Consider the following 14,325-nt stretch of genomic DNA (forward strand, 5'->3'; position numbering starts at 1 on the left):
TTCTGTATTGTCTTCATCTGAATAGAACTAGTAGTGCTGATCATAATTCCTCATGTAGATCTTTAAGATAGTTCTATGGAACTTAGAACAGTCTCTAAAAACCATAGTATCACCCTAATAAATTTTACCACGTCCCTCATATATTCCTTTAACATTGAATGAGAAACATTGAATGAGATCATTGAATGAGAAAAATGAAGACACATTGCAATACATTTTACACTCATATACAATAGGAAATGGCATCATGCTAACTTCTGAGGAAATAAATTCTCTTTGAGTTGCTGACCTGAGCTGTGGAGGGAACAGTGGTGCCAGTTGTTTATAAAGTTGCAACAGAAAGTGTACAAAATAGTCACTGAAAAGAAAAATAGACTCCTCAGCTTGCAGTTTTAAGCAGATGTAATTTCTTCACTCGCTTTGTACCCAAAACATTATATGAAGCATCCACTGCCCACAAAGATTACCATCAAATTTGAAATGGCGCCTTATGCCATGGTTGATATACGACAAAATTGGCTATAAGGTAGAACTCTGTTGGCTTCCGCTACAGGAAGTTCACTCTGGAAGTGTCCCTGAGCTGTGTACATACTAGCAAAGTTGTCCCCAGTTGGAGGATGGGGTGGGGGGAGGTAAATTAGAACATTTTGTGATTATATCAAGGCTGCTGCCCATCAAGGCAGTCTTAATATTCCCCTCAGCTTGACTGAACCTTAGACAGGCTTCTTAGACATGACTTCCCTTTTCTCAGAGCATTTGCTTTAGGAGCTTGAAGCTGTAAATTCTTCCTCTGCTCTTTGAGATGTAAATCTTCTTCAACTCAGGAGTATCTTTCTCTAGGACCTGGAAGACATCCCTTTGAAATACAATCAAGAAAGATAGTGCCCTGTCTCCCTGTCTCTGTAGGAGGGTAGGAGCTTAACTTTGATCATCAAAACGTAGCAAACAGATGGCCTGGTCACACTGACTAACCTCTCACTGAATCCTTTCACGTGAGGGCCCCAGGGTATTGGAAGGAAGCAGGTAGGAAGTACCCATACAGATCCCTGCTTTTGGAGACTCAAAGCTAGCCTTAACCCGTTGGAGTAGACCAGGGAGGGCCTGACCAAGACACGGTGGCTCAGAAAGATGACAATTCTCGTGAAATAAAATTCCCTGGGGATTGTAGGCTGGTGACTCGGGCTCAGGTTTTTGGGACTGCAAGGTCTAGTTGGGAAAAGCACATGGCTTTGTCCTGTGTTTTGGGGAACAATGGCAAACGTGTGAGAGGACACCAAGGGAGTAGTCATCCTGGAGTCTGAGCTTGGGCACTCCGTGTCCTGTCCTCCACAATCGTAAGGAGCCGACATCCACAGCAATACCTGTGGCTCCAGGAGACAACGGCCATGAGGGACTCCAGTTGCCTTTGCTTGGCTCTTGGTAGAGAGGACTGAATGAGCCCCAGATGTTGGATGCTGGGAAATGGGACACATGCCCCTCAAACACAGGTAAGGGACCTCCTGCTTTGTAGGATAGCTGCCTGAGCAAGTAATTAGAAAATGTAAAGAGATGTGAATGCATTTAAACAGTCAGTACACCCTCATTTCTGAGCTGGTCATCATATTCATATAAATTTATTTATTTATTTATTTATTTATTGAAAATAGCCATATAACAGGGTACCTGGGTGGGTCAGTGATTGAGCATCTGTCTTCAGCTCAGGGCATGATCCCGGGATCCTGGGATTGAGTCCCACATTGGGTTCCTCAGAGGGAGCCTGCTTCTTCCTCTGCCTCTATCCCTGCCTCTCTCTGTGTGTCTCTCATGAATAAATAAATAAAATCTTTTAAAAGAAGGAAGGAAGGAAGGAAGGAAGGAAGGAAAGAAAGAAAGAAAGAAAGAAAGAAAGAAAGAAAGAAAGAAAGAAAGAAAGAAAGAAAGAAAGAAGAAAGAAAAGAAAGAAAGAAAGGAAGGAAGGAAGGAAGGAAGGAAGGAAGGAAGGAAGGAAGGAAGGAAGGAAGGAAGGAAGGAAGGAAGGAAGGAAGAAAGAAGCCATATGACCAAAACTACTTCTACTCCGCTCTTTTCTGGAGACATGAACGAAAGCTGTGCAGGGGTAGAGAAATGGAAACTCAATCACATTTGGACAAGTTGGTCATGGAAAAGTGTTTACCAGGAATAATTCCCAAGCTTATGTCTTCTTCTATTGAATACGAGTTGGTTTGTCATAAGAATGATAAGCAGTTGAGTCAGAACCCAGACCACGGCCCTGGGAAACCTCAGAGAAGCCTTCCATTGCTCAGACCCTCTGGCGACACAGTGGCATCAGAAGTGGCAAGTCGAAGTACAAAGTCTTTGTAAGAATGTGTGCAAAGGTCCTGTGCTTCAGGCAAAATTCATAAAGTAACTTCAGATTTATGACACATTAGCAGGCAGACTCAACTTACCAGGAATTTTAAATTTAATTTAACAATTCTTATCACATAAATCTGACATCTCATATGTAGAAAAATTACAAAACAGAGAAGGAAAAACTTCTCATAATCCCACCACTCATTGATCAATACTGCTAATACCTATTAATATTCTGACGTGTACATTTCCAAACTCTCATACCAATGTATGCTTTTTACTAAGTAGAATCACAATATACAACCCACTTAGTACCCTTTTTCTTAACAAATACATCATTAAGCTTTTCATAAACAATACATATAACGTGCTATCGTGTGTTACCGGATATATGGTAGTTTAAAGAGAAATTTCCATAGACTGACTAGTTTTTTAACTATTCAGACTTATACACAGCAGCATGCACAATGTTTTCATTTCTCAGGCTAAGAGAATTTAATTTTACTTTGCCAAATAGCTGGGCCATTTTTTAGAGTCTGTACAAAAGGTACATGCGACAAAGGGTAATTGTCATTTCTTCATCTTTTTTTATTGCTTATAACTCACCCTTCATCCCCAATCACGGTACCAAAGATAAAGAAGATGTTGTCATGCAAAGTGTTTAAATATCCCACAGTTCTACAGTTGTCACCAAGGGGCATATTTCAGTGTGACAGCTGGATGACATCTCCCCCTCTCTATTAGGATGGAGAGGAGACGAGACCCATTTCCAGGAGGAGGGCTGCATGCCCGAAGTGTATGACCTATCAATTGATCTTTTGGACCTGCGTATCACTTTACATCACCTGCACGCTGTTAAATCACGTCAGCCCTGCTGCATTACCAGGTAAAACTGCCAAACCCCAGCTTGCTCCCTTCTCCAGCCCCACTTCTACAGCTGACTTGTCTTAAACTTTCTTAAATTAAAAGGCAAGAAAGAATCGTTCACTCCCAGAAGCCATTAGGCCTCGCTGCTTTGGAATACAGTGTCCCTGACCCTTTTCATAAATATATTAAGCAAAGAAAGGTTAAAAATCCACTGAAGGGAGCATGATTAGCCATGAGTCATTTATGTCCTGGGGTGAAATCAGAAGTTGTAAATTAAAGCAAATCAATCCAGTGGTGTATCAGAGACAAGAGGGTAGAAGTAAAAATCTTAGGCTGCCTCATCGCTAATATGCAGTGGAGTGAACGATTCTTTAAATCTTTAAAGATTAAATCTTTAAAGATGTGGAAGGAGGGCAGCCCGGGGGGCTCAGTGGCTTAGTGCTGCCTTCAGCCCAGGGCGTGATCCTGGAGACCCGGGATCGAGTCCCACGTCAGGCTCCCTGCGTGGAGCCTGCTTCTCCCTCTGCCTGTGTCTCTGCCTCTTTCTGTATGTCTCTCATGAATAAAAAATAAAAATAAATAAATAAAAGATGTGGAAGGAAATACAGAGAACAGGAGAAGCTGCTCTCAGGGGACCAGGTGAGGACACTTTAGCCAGCAAGGATTTCAAGTGTAATAATTGCGATTCAGAACCAAATAGGCAAAAGTGAATTTCTGAAACCACACCCCTTAAGCAAAAACTAATTTCAAGCTCCCGAAAGCTCCTGCTTTATGTTCCTCTGACAGATGTGAGATTTATTATCAGCTCTGTGTCTCTGCCATGTAGTACCTAAGATGACCCCAAACTCAAAAGGGCCTTATTCCTCCTGTTGCTCAGCTGCTGTTCACCACCATTTCTCGTGGATTACTCAAGTGACATAAGGAAAATCTTACCTTTGGCTCACTGGCCTCGTCTACAGCCTTCCTGCTATTCAAAATAAATCTTCTCCTCATTGACCACATATACAAAGAAAAACAAAAACATTACATTTTTTGTAGGCTAAACATAGACACGGGCTAGTAGGACACTGATAGCAGACAGCCCAAATCCCCTTCTCGGGGACCACTGATACTGCTTTGTGGGTATTTGGTCAGTACATGAACCACAGTGGAGCTCCTCCCACCCTGCCCAGTCTCTACATTACCGTTTCTTTTTTTTTTTTTTAATTTATCTAATACAGGTTAACAAATACAATTCAGTACATGTAAAATAAGTGTGACTTGAGATCTTTTCAATGCTTTCTACATACATAATTTCACAAATCAGACACAATAGCATATGGGATTAAGTTTCCAGACAACATTTAAATCTACCCATCCAAGAGCCTCAGTGAATTTCAAGTAGACAAAAGCTACCGCAGAGGTCTGTGGGCCGCGTGAGGCTCAAACACCTGACGTGGCTGCTGCAGTGCCCACAGTACCGAGCACAAAGGCACAGGGTAAATACTTATCATATTTGGTATATAGGAGGAAGGGAGGGAGGGAGGGATGGAAAGAGGGAAGGGGGAAGGAACATGAAGGGGAAATCAAGAAGCAAAGGGAAAGGAATGAGGAGAGCCACATGACCTTGAGCAGATGGCTCTGTCCCGCCTATACCCCCGCATTCCAACTACAGAGTAAATGCAAGGATCTGGGAGTGGTGAGGGAAACAATCCGTGGTTTCTATGTATCATGAGATGGTTGGTGTCAGGAAGAAAACCCAAAGGGGCCATTTAACCCTTTTCTGCCTCTGTCACTTTGATTTTAGCTAACCCAAGTGAGCTTCTCCCCCCACCAGTCAAATTATTGATCTAGATTACTGGAATTGAACACACAGAAATGTGATGATTGTGGTTCTGTCATTGGGCCCCTCAGATGTGCGGGCTGGGTGGCAGGCATCCCTGCCCATGGGTGACAAGCTGCCACCAGAGTGAGTGACGCAGCCCAGATCGCTGCTAGCATTTCAGCAGCACAATAAATCATTAGATTGACATTAATGTCGCTGACCAGGACAAAATATAACAAGAGGCCGAACCAGATTTACCTTTTCAGGCTACAAAAAGAAGAAATGACATCTGTGTTTTTCATCCAGTTTTCCATAAAATGATGATAAAATAGCCATCAGTGTGCCTTTCACAGTTGAGCACCAACTCCTCACTCAGGGTCTCCACTTTGGATGATAAAACTAGTACCCTAATTGGAAGTTTCAGGCTAGGTTTCTTACCCTAATTGGAAGTTTCAGGCTAAGTTTCTTGCTTTTGATTATCTGGGGGTGATGGGCAACTTTAAGGGAGGGGACTCTGGATGTGCAGAACTAGATCTGCCTCGCTGCAAAGGCAAAGACACTACCTTTGTCCACCCTCACTGAGACACAAGATACACAGCAAGACCCTGCCCATGTGGGGAGGACTGCAACTGTCCAGCACAACCTAAGACCAGATGAGTAATTCTCTCTAATTCCAGAGTTCAATCATTAGAAACCCACACCTAAACTATGTTCTTTCATATAGCCCAATCAGTAGCAAAGCTAACATTTTGATCTTCATCAGACTCTTTCATCTTGATTGGGTTAAAACTTGAAAGGGAAGATAAGGACATAATTTATTACTGCTTCCCACCCTGAAACCCAGTAATATGCACCAAATTTTTATTCCATAGCTACTTTGACTTTTTTCAATGTATAACCTATAGAATAGATTGAGCACTAGATTCAGAAATCAATATATATATATATATATATATATATCAACCCATATGTATGTACACAGGTGTATATGTATGCATGTGTACACATACATTAAATATATGAAGGTGTGTCTATAATCATCTGAAGTACCTACATTTATCAAGTTTTGTGAAACATTCCTACATTCTGAGAAAGCAGCAACATCGCCCTACTAACACAGAACATGAAGATAGAAGATGCCATAGATAAATGTAGGAATTTCTGATTTACAAACTTCCTTCAAAACTTACACTCATTATTAGTGCACATCAAAATAAGAAGTTTCCAGGGGCACCTTTGTGACTCAGTCGATTAAGCATCTGACTCTTGATTTCAGCTCAGGTCATGATCTCAGGGTCATGAGATCAAGCCCCATGACAGGCTCTGTGCTCAGCAGGGAGTCTGCATCAGGTTCTTTCTCTCTGCCTCTCTCCCCCACTTGTGCTCTTTCTCTCTTTAAAATAAATAAATCTTAAAGAAAATTAAGAAGTTATTTTTAAAAGGGCTAGAAAATTATAGCCCACCGGCCAAATCTAGCCAATGACCTGTTTTTTACAAATCAAGAGCTAAAATGATAGACTTTATACTTTTAAGTGATTATAAAAAAGATTATGTAATAGAGACCATATGTGACCCACAAAGCCTAAAATATTTGCTATCTGGTTCTTCCCTGAAAAACCTTGCCAAATCCCGTTTAGAACAACTATATCCTAATACACACACACACACACTCCAATTCGTCATCCTGTCAGTGGAGCATGATGGTTCGAAGCATGAAGTTAGACAGACTTGGGTTCAATTCCCAGCTCTGATATTATTTGCTTCGTGACCTTATACAAGTTACTTAACTCTGCTGAGCATCAGTTTCCTGGTCTTTAAAAGAGAATGATAATAGTACCTAACTGATAAAGTTTTTGTGATGTTGTCCTAACATTAGACATGTAAGCAAGCTAGATTGTGCCTAACATGTGGAATTGTCCAATATTGGTTACTATTAATCAAGTCTATTTATGTTACTACACTTCTTGGTTCATGTACGCTCCAATTCACCATCTCTGGTCTCACAGCCCATCCCAGAAATAAATTATTCCTCATGTATCTAAAAACTACTCTTTTCATCAATACAGTCCCTCCACCTATTTCTATAATAACAAACCTAAAACTATCAATAAGGTTGTATTTTTAAAAAGGTTTCAGAGGAAAATACTACACTATAGGACAGCTTGGTCAAGGTGCCTGGCATCCTTCCTAACAGATGTGAAAATTCCACTACCTTTGGATCTCTTGTATGAAACAATTCATTGTGAGGTCAGTCAGCTCCTTACACAAAATAAGGGCTAAATAAAAAATAATAATAAGGGCTAAATAAAATAATCATCTTCTTAATTAGGCAACTACAGAAGCTGCTGAGCTCAGTGTCCACAGTGAAACAGAATACTGGAGTGATTTGGCGTGAATTTCTGTTTTCAAGGCATACAAAAGGAATTTCTCTTGTTTCTACAGATTTTGACGTTGTTGCGGGACTTTCTAATACTTTTATCCTGCCCTCTTTAGCTAACCCATATCCAACATTTGCACACATACTGAACTACAGACAATCTTAGCTCTTCTAAAAACATATACAACAGAAGGATATACTCCCTCTCAGACACTGCCTGACTTGTCTCTTTACCTTTTGCCAGGAAAAGTAAAGGAGAGCTGCTGCTCAAGTTTAGCCAACATTCGGGGTGATAGAGGAGGAGTTTCCTCTCTTTCCTGAGCCCCAAAGATTTTCAGTCCCATCTTACAGCATCATGGTAACACATTTTCTTCAGAGTTTTCAAGAACTGAAGAGTCTACATATAAATAAAGACTCCAGAGGCCAATTGTTGATGTTTTTTTTTAACGACTTTATTTATTTATTCTTGAGAGACAGAGAGAGAGAGAGAGAAGCAGAGACACAGGCAGAGGGAGAAACAGGCTCCATGCAGGGAGCCCGATGTGGGACTCAATCCTGGGACCCCAGGATCACGACCTGAGCTGAAGGCAGGCACTTAACCACTGAGCCACTCAGGCATCCCCCAATTGTTGATGTTAATAAACTATACTGGTATAGCAGGTATGAAACTCAGATATGTAAAAAAAAAAAAAAAGATGTAGCATTTTTATTTTTGATAGCTTAAAATTTGTTTCAAGATCTCATTCTGAGAGGGTAGTGAAAATATAATCTCAGTGACCTTTTTCCCAGGGTGACATCCAATTTCAGGATAGTGGAGCCATATATCTGCTGAGAAGGCCAGAGGGAAGCCCTCAGTGACAAGTGTTCAGAACAGCTGTCAGAGAAGAGTGATAAAGGGTGTGGATGAAGAGCCAGGCAGCCTGGGAATGAATCCTAGCTCTGCCACTTACTAGCTATGAGACCACAGTAAGGCACTTAATCCTTCTGTGTCTCAGTTTTCTCATTTGTAAAGTGAGGATAATAATAGTATCTAACTGTAACTCTGTCTATTGTCCAAGCATGGGACATCCCTTGTTTCTGTCCAAATAGCCACATCAGTCCAGTGGATTTCTCAGCTACTGCTCATTCTTGAGAGCAAGGAAATCATCCAACTACTTCCATGTTGAGTAGGGATGTAGAAAATCCCTGGGAGGCTGCCTTCCCACCCAATACACTAAAGGAAGTGTTATAATTACATAAACATATCCAACATGAAGCTGTTATTCTAGCTGTAATTCCCTGGGTCTTCAAAGAATACCAATGTTTTTCTGTTTCACAAGAAAAAAAAATACCATGCAAATGTTAACTTAAAATTCAAAATTTACTGTCTCTAAAGTCAAACAGAAAAACAAACTCATTTGTTCAAACACTTGTGATTTTCCTTCTTGTACAAAGGAATGCCATTTTAGTCAGAAAGTGATTTTAGACTTGATCCCTAAAAACCCTCAAGGTGAAATATTGTAGCTTAGATGCTTCTAATCAGGCAAACTTCAAAGAGATACTAGCTGGGAAAATCCCTAACTATATTACCAAACTGTAGAAAGAAGTCTTATAAACACACGGTAATATTTTACACTAATATGAAATACATGATTCTTCTAGATCTGAGATGTCCAATACAATAGCCAATAGCCACATGTAGCTCATGAGTACTTCAAATGTGGAAAGACCAAATGGAGATGTGCTGCAAGTATCAAATACATAGCAGATTTCAAAGACTTTGTATACCAAAAAAAGAATACAAAATACTCCAATAATTTTTTATATTGATTACATGTTAAAATGACAATGTTTGGGCTACATTGGCTCAAGTAAATAATTATATAACTAAAATTAATTTTACCTATTTCCTTTTACATTTTATACGAAGCTACTTAAAAACTTTTATTTTTTTTTAAGATTTTATTTACTTATTTATTCATGAAAGACACAGAGAGAGAGAGAGAGAGAGAGAGGCAGAGACACAGGCAGAGGGAGAAGCAGGCTCCATGCAGGGAGCCTGATGTGGGACTTGATCCCAGGTCTCCAGGATCACACCCTGGGCCAAAGGCAGGCGCTAAACCGCTGAGCCACCCAGGGATTCCCCTTAAAAACTTTTATATTGTACATGTGGCTCACATTACATTTTATGGACAGCACCAGTCTAGATGACATATAATGGAACCCTGTGCACTAACTCAGAATAATCAGATAGTTCTGGATAATAAAGATCTGTCCATTGATCTAGATCTTCTTTTTGCCTTAGAAAGGAAAGACAAAAACTACATATGCTTTGCTGTTTTCTCACTGTAGGAGGGGCCAAACTTAAATTATTTGTATCTTTGAGTTAACTGGGAAATGCTTAGATTTGTCTTTCTATTTTTGTTTTGCCTTTTATTTTTTTTTGTTTTATCTCATTTTTCATGTAGTAGTTTACTATGTAATTTATGTAATTTTCAGTATCAATTAAATGTGTCCTATTCATCCTCTACTTATTGCTATTCCAGTAGTGTTTGGAATTCATAATGGGTTGAAAACCTAGAATCTCTCTGACTAGAATCAATAGCCTGAGTTGGAGGAATAACCAAGAGGCAAAAGTCTTGAGAATCCTATTTTATATGTTCTGTCTCTGGAGTATCACAAGAAGCATCCTATAATTATTCTGTTGACTGCTCTCCAAAACCAAGGTGCAAAAGTCCCTTTTATCTGCAGGGGATACATTCAAACATCTCCATGGGATGCCGGAAACTACAGGTAGTAATGAACCCTATATACATTATGTTTTTAATTATACATACATATATACTTATGATAGCACTCAACTTATAAATGAGACACAATAAGAGATTAGTGACAATAGCTAAAAACAAAAAAGAATAATTATAACAATATACTAAAATAATAAAATATACTATTTTAATAAATATGTTAATGTACTGAAGTATTTTTAAAATATATTTATAAACATATAATACTATTTTATAAGTATGTAAATAACAATATGCTGAAGTGATAAAAGTCTTATGAATGTGCTCTCTCTCAAAATATATTATTCTGTACTCCCCCTTCTTCTTGTGATAATGTGAGGTTATAAAATGCCTACATGATGAGATGAAGTGAGGCCAATGATGTAGGCTTTGTGACGTAGCATTAGGTTCCTATGGATGTTCTGAGCATATATCAGAATAAGGATCATCTGCTTCTAGCCCATGGTTAACACTCAGAAAGGAAATACCTCGGATAAAAGGGATTACTGTTTCTGAAACCAGTGAGTCCACAATAGGCTGACAATTCCTTAGTCATTATTGACTTCCTTTTCCATTGCTTTCAGCAGCTGTTTACAATGCTGAAAAGCTTGTAAACATCTCTGAATGCCTAACTTCATGAAATATCTATGCTAGTGTCCCCGTCTCCTGATAGCCTGTTGGATATCTCCTCCCAGGTGTTTCCTCCACATAGCCCACCTACCCTTCAAGGCCCATTCATAGCATGGTCCAATCATATAGGCTCAGACCCAGATTCATTTTTCACTGTTCATTCAATGATCAATCCAATGAGTGATCCATTCAAACTGGGCTCCTAAACCAAATCTCCCCCAAAGGTTCCCTCACTATTTGCAAATAGATTCCCTGAAATGCAGAAACTTTGGGGACCATTCATATACTTATGAAGTAAGAAAGAAAAGGCTTCAGCTCTTCTCTGTATGAGCAGAAATCATAAAAACAATGAAGCCTCAGAAACATAAGTCAGTCTTTTGTTAGTAGGCACAATCTATAATATTGGAAGGTATAACTGAACTATTTGCTAATAGAATTGCTTACACATTGATATGAATTATGGTGGTGAAGTAATCCCAGAACAAATAGAAGTAGAACATGTGTATTGAATCAGCAGATCCTCAAGTAGAAAGCTATTCATTGAGGGGCCCCTAGAAGTGTCCACAAACTTTGCAAGAGCCATTTAACTATAGCTTTATGCGCACATGGGTTACCAAAGCCAAATTAAGTTCCCATAAGAAAAGGATTTAGATGGGATAAAGCCTGAAGGCAGGAGGACTCACTCACATGTGCTGTTTGGCTCTATTTTTTTTTTTTCTTAGGGAAACAGATTCTCATGCAGGTTCCACATCTAGAGCAAAGCCTGATGTGGGGCTAGATCTCACAACCCTGAGATCATAACCTGGGCTGAAATCAAGAGTTGGACACTTAGCCAACTAAGCCATCCAGGGATCTCCCCAAATATAGACATTTTTAACAAACACTCCAAGTGACTTTCATGCAAGCATTTGCATGGTCCACATGTTCAGAAATTCTGATTTTAAACCTGGGCCCTAATGTATCACACATTAAATTACATCCTCAAGTGATTCATGTACATGGTTTAAGGAAGGGGAAAGAGATCTAAGGAGACAAAAAGTTTTCTGAAAATGTTCTTATTCCCAAAGAATAAATCCTACTCTCTTGGCCCACCTGTGCTTCTTAAGTAAAACACACAAAGTTAAAAATGTTCCTTTGCAAAATTTGACTCAGAAGTGTATGTGTGCAGAAGCTTAGTGAATTTCAGTCACTCTTAAATTCTATTATGTACTTCGGGGAAATGGGGGCAATTTCTCACTGTCCCCAGTGAGAGAAGGATCTTATTTTATTAAAATCCTAAAACAACTAAGAAGAAAACTGACTGAGAATTTGCAGTGAGGGTGAATCTGATATTATGTTAATTTACAAACTCTGAAGCCTTTAGCAATACAACACAAGGACAGGGAGTACTTCAGGGAGATGAGTGTTCTTCTGTGTGGAATTCAAGAATTTCCAGCACCTGAAAGCCATAATCATCACAGATTCCTTCAGGTTCTGTGTTGCTTTTAGGAAACAGACATCCTAAAAATAGATACATGAGGATTTGCTTGAGTTTGACAGAGTAGCTTTGTGTCTATACCTACAAAAGCCCAAGCTGGGACAGAGAAGAGTATTAGATGCTTTTCCAATAGAGCTATAAAGGAAGCACAAATATATCTTAGGTAAGAACAAGAACTTGAAAAGAAGGGGGAAAAATTATAAATAAAAAAAAAAAAACTGAGACAGGGCCACTTCAGAGAGTGGCCTGAAGCCATCTTGATTGGCATTTATCCTAATATGGACCTCTTTCTCTAATTTTACCACTTCTGCATTCTGAATCTGTCTTCACCTTGTGCTTTTTTCTCAATCATGGTTCATTAGAAAGAACTGGACTTGAGATCAGAACAACTGATTACTATTGCTGTTATGGTCTGAATTTTATCCCCCCAAATTCATAGGTTGAAATCCCAACCAACCCCCCAATTTCAGAATCTGCATTATGATACAGATGAAGGCTTAGAGGGCAAAGTAAAACAAGGCCATTGGAGTGGGCTCTGAGCCAGTCTTGCCAGTAACCTTTCAACAAGGGATTTAGACACAGACACCAGGACTGTATGTGCAAAGAGAAAAGACAACTAAGGACACAGGGAGAAGGCTGACATCTGCAAGCCAAGAAGAGTGGCCTCAGAAGAAGCCAAACCTGGGGACACCTTGGTCTTCAACTTCCTGCTTCTGTATATCTGTCTATATCTTTAAAGCAGACCAAGACACAATTAACCCTTCCTACACAAAACTGTTATGGTAAATTATATTTTTTAAAAATACAAATAAGATTCTACAGATGTGATCCCTGAAGTAATTTATTATGAGGAGTATTTCCCTGGTGCTCTCCCTCTCTTGTGTTTAAGGCTGGCTATGGCGTCAGGAGGAATTAATATGCCCAATGTTGTCACTGAGAGTTGGAGGTTGCCAGCTGCTATGTTACAAGGTGGGAATTCCTGGTTTATTTGTGCTCCTTGGTTAAAGTCTTTGACAGTTGAGGATAAAGAAAGGTAAACATTAAGTATAAGTAAGAAGAAAGGTTCTCTAGCCCATCCCATTTTCTGTAAGTCTGAAAATAACAAGTATTCCAGGTTGGAAAAGAAAAAAGAAATCATCAACATTTATGCTTCTTATGTAGTTTAAAATAAGGAAGGGAAAGCTGAAGACATTGACATTTGGAAAATGAATTGGGAAAAATTGGGGAAATGAATTGGGAGTCAGCAAGGGATCTTAATTACAGTTCTCTAATGTATTGAGGGAATAATTATAAAAATGAAAAGTATTCAAAAAGGCTGAAACAAATCCTTGAAATGCATTTGAATTCAATTTACAGACTATAGAGGGCAATGTAGTTAAATAAGGTAATTTAAAAAAAAACAGAGAAATAAAAAATAATTTAAGAATATAAGAAGTAACCTGTAGGGAATACTGAAATATTTGCTTTTAAAAAAGACAGACATCACAAAAATAGGAAGAGTGCAAAGTCAAATATTGTATTTCAAATTAAAGTATTTCAGTTCTCAGCTTAGAAATAAGCTTATAGAAGCTAAATGTCTAAAAAACTAGGGACGCCTGTGTGGCTAGGAGTTGAGCAGCTGCCTTTGGCTCAGGTCATGATTCTGGGGTCTGAGAATAGAGTCCCTCACCGGGCTCCCTGTGGGGAGCCTGATTCTCCTTCTGCCTGTGTCTCTGCCTCTCTCTCTCTCTCTCTCTCTCTCTGTCTCTCATGAATAAATAAAATCTTTTAAAAAGATGTCTGAAAAACTAAACTATTCTCCTGAAATGGGAAAAAAGAAAAAGATTGAAAGAACATTAGATCTTAAAATAGATTATTTAGACAGATGTCTTAGAAGAAAGTTCTAATTTTCTCCTGAGATGTGATTCTCAAATTTTAGTACACATCAAATCACCTGGAAGGCTGGTAATCCCCAGATTTTCTGATTTATGAGGCCTGGGATAAAGCTCAAGAGTTTGCATTTGTAACAAATTTCAAAATGATGCTGATGCCGCTGGTCTTAGCATACTTTGTGAATAACAAAGATGTGGGGATT

This window comes from Canis lupus, chromosome 10 (assembly GCF_011100685.1).
Source record: "Canis lupus familiaris isolate Mischka breed German Shepherd chromosome 10, alternate assembly UU_Cfam_GSD_1.0, whole genome shotgun sequence".
Lineage (NCBI taxonomy): Eukaryota > Metazoa > Chordata > Mammalia > Carnivora > Canidae > Canis > Canis lupus.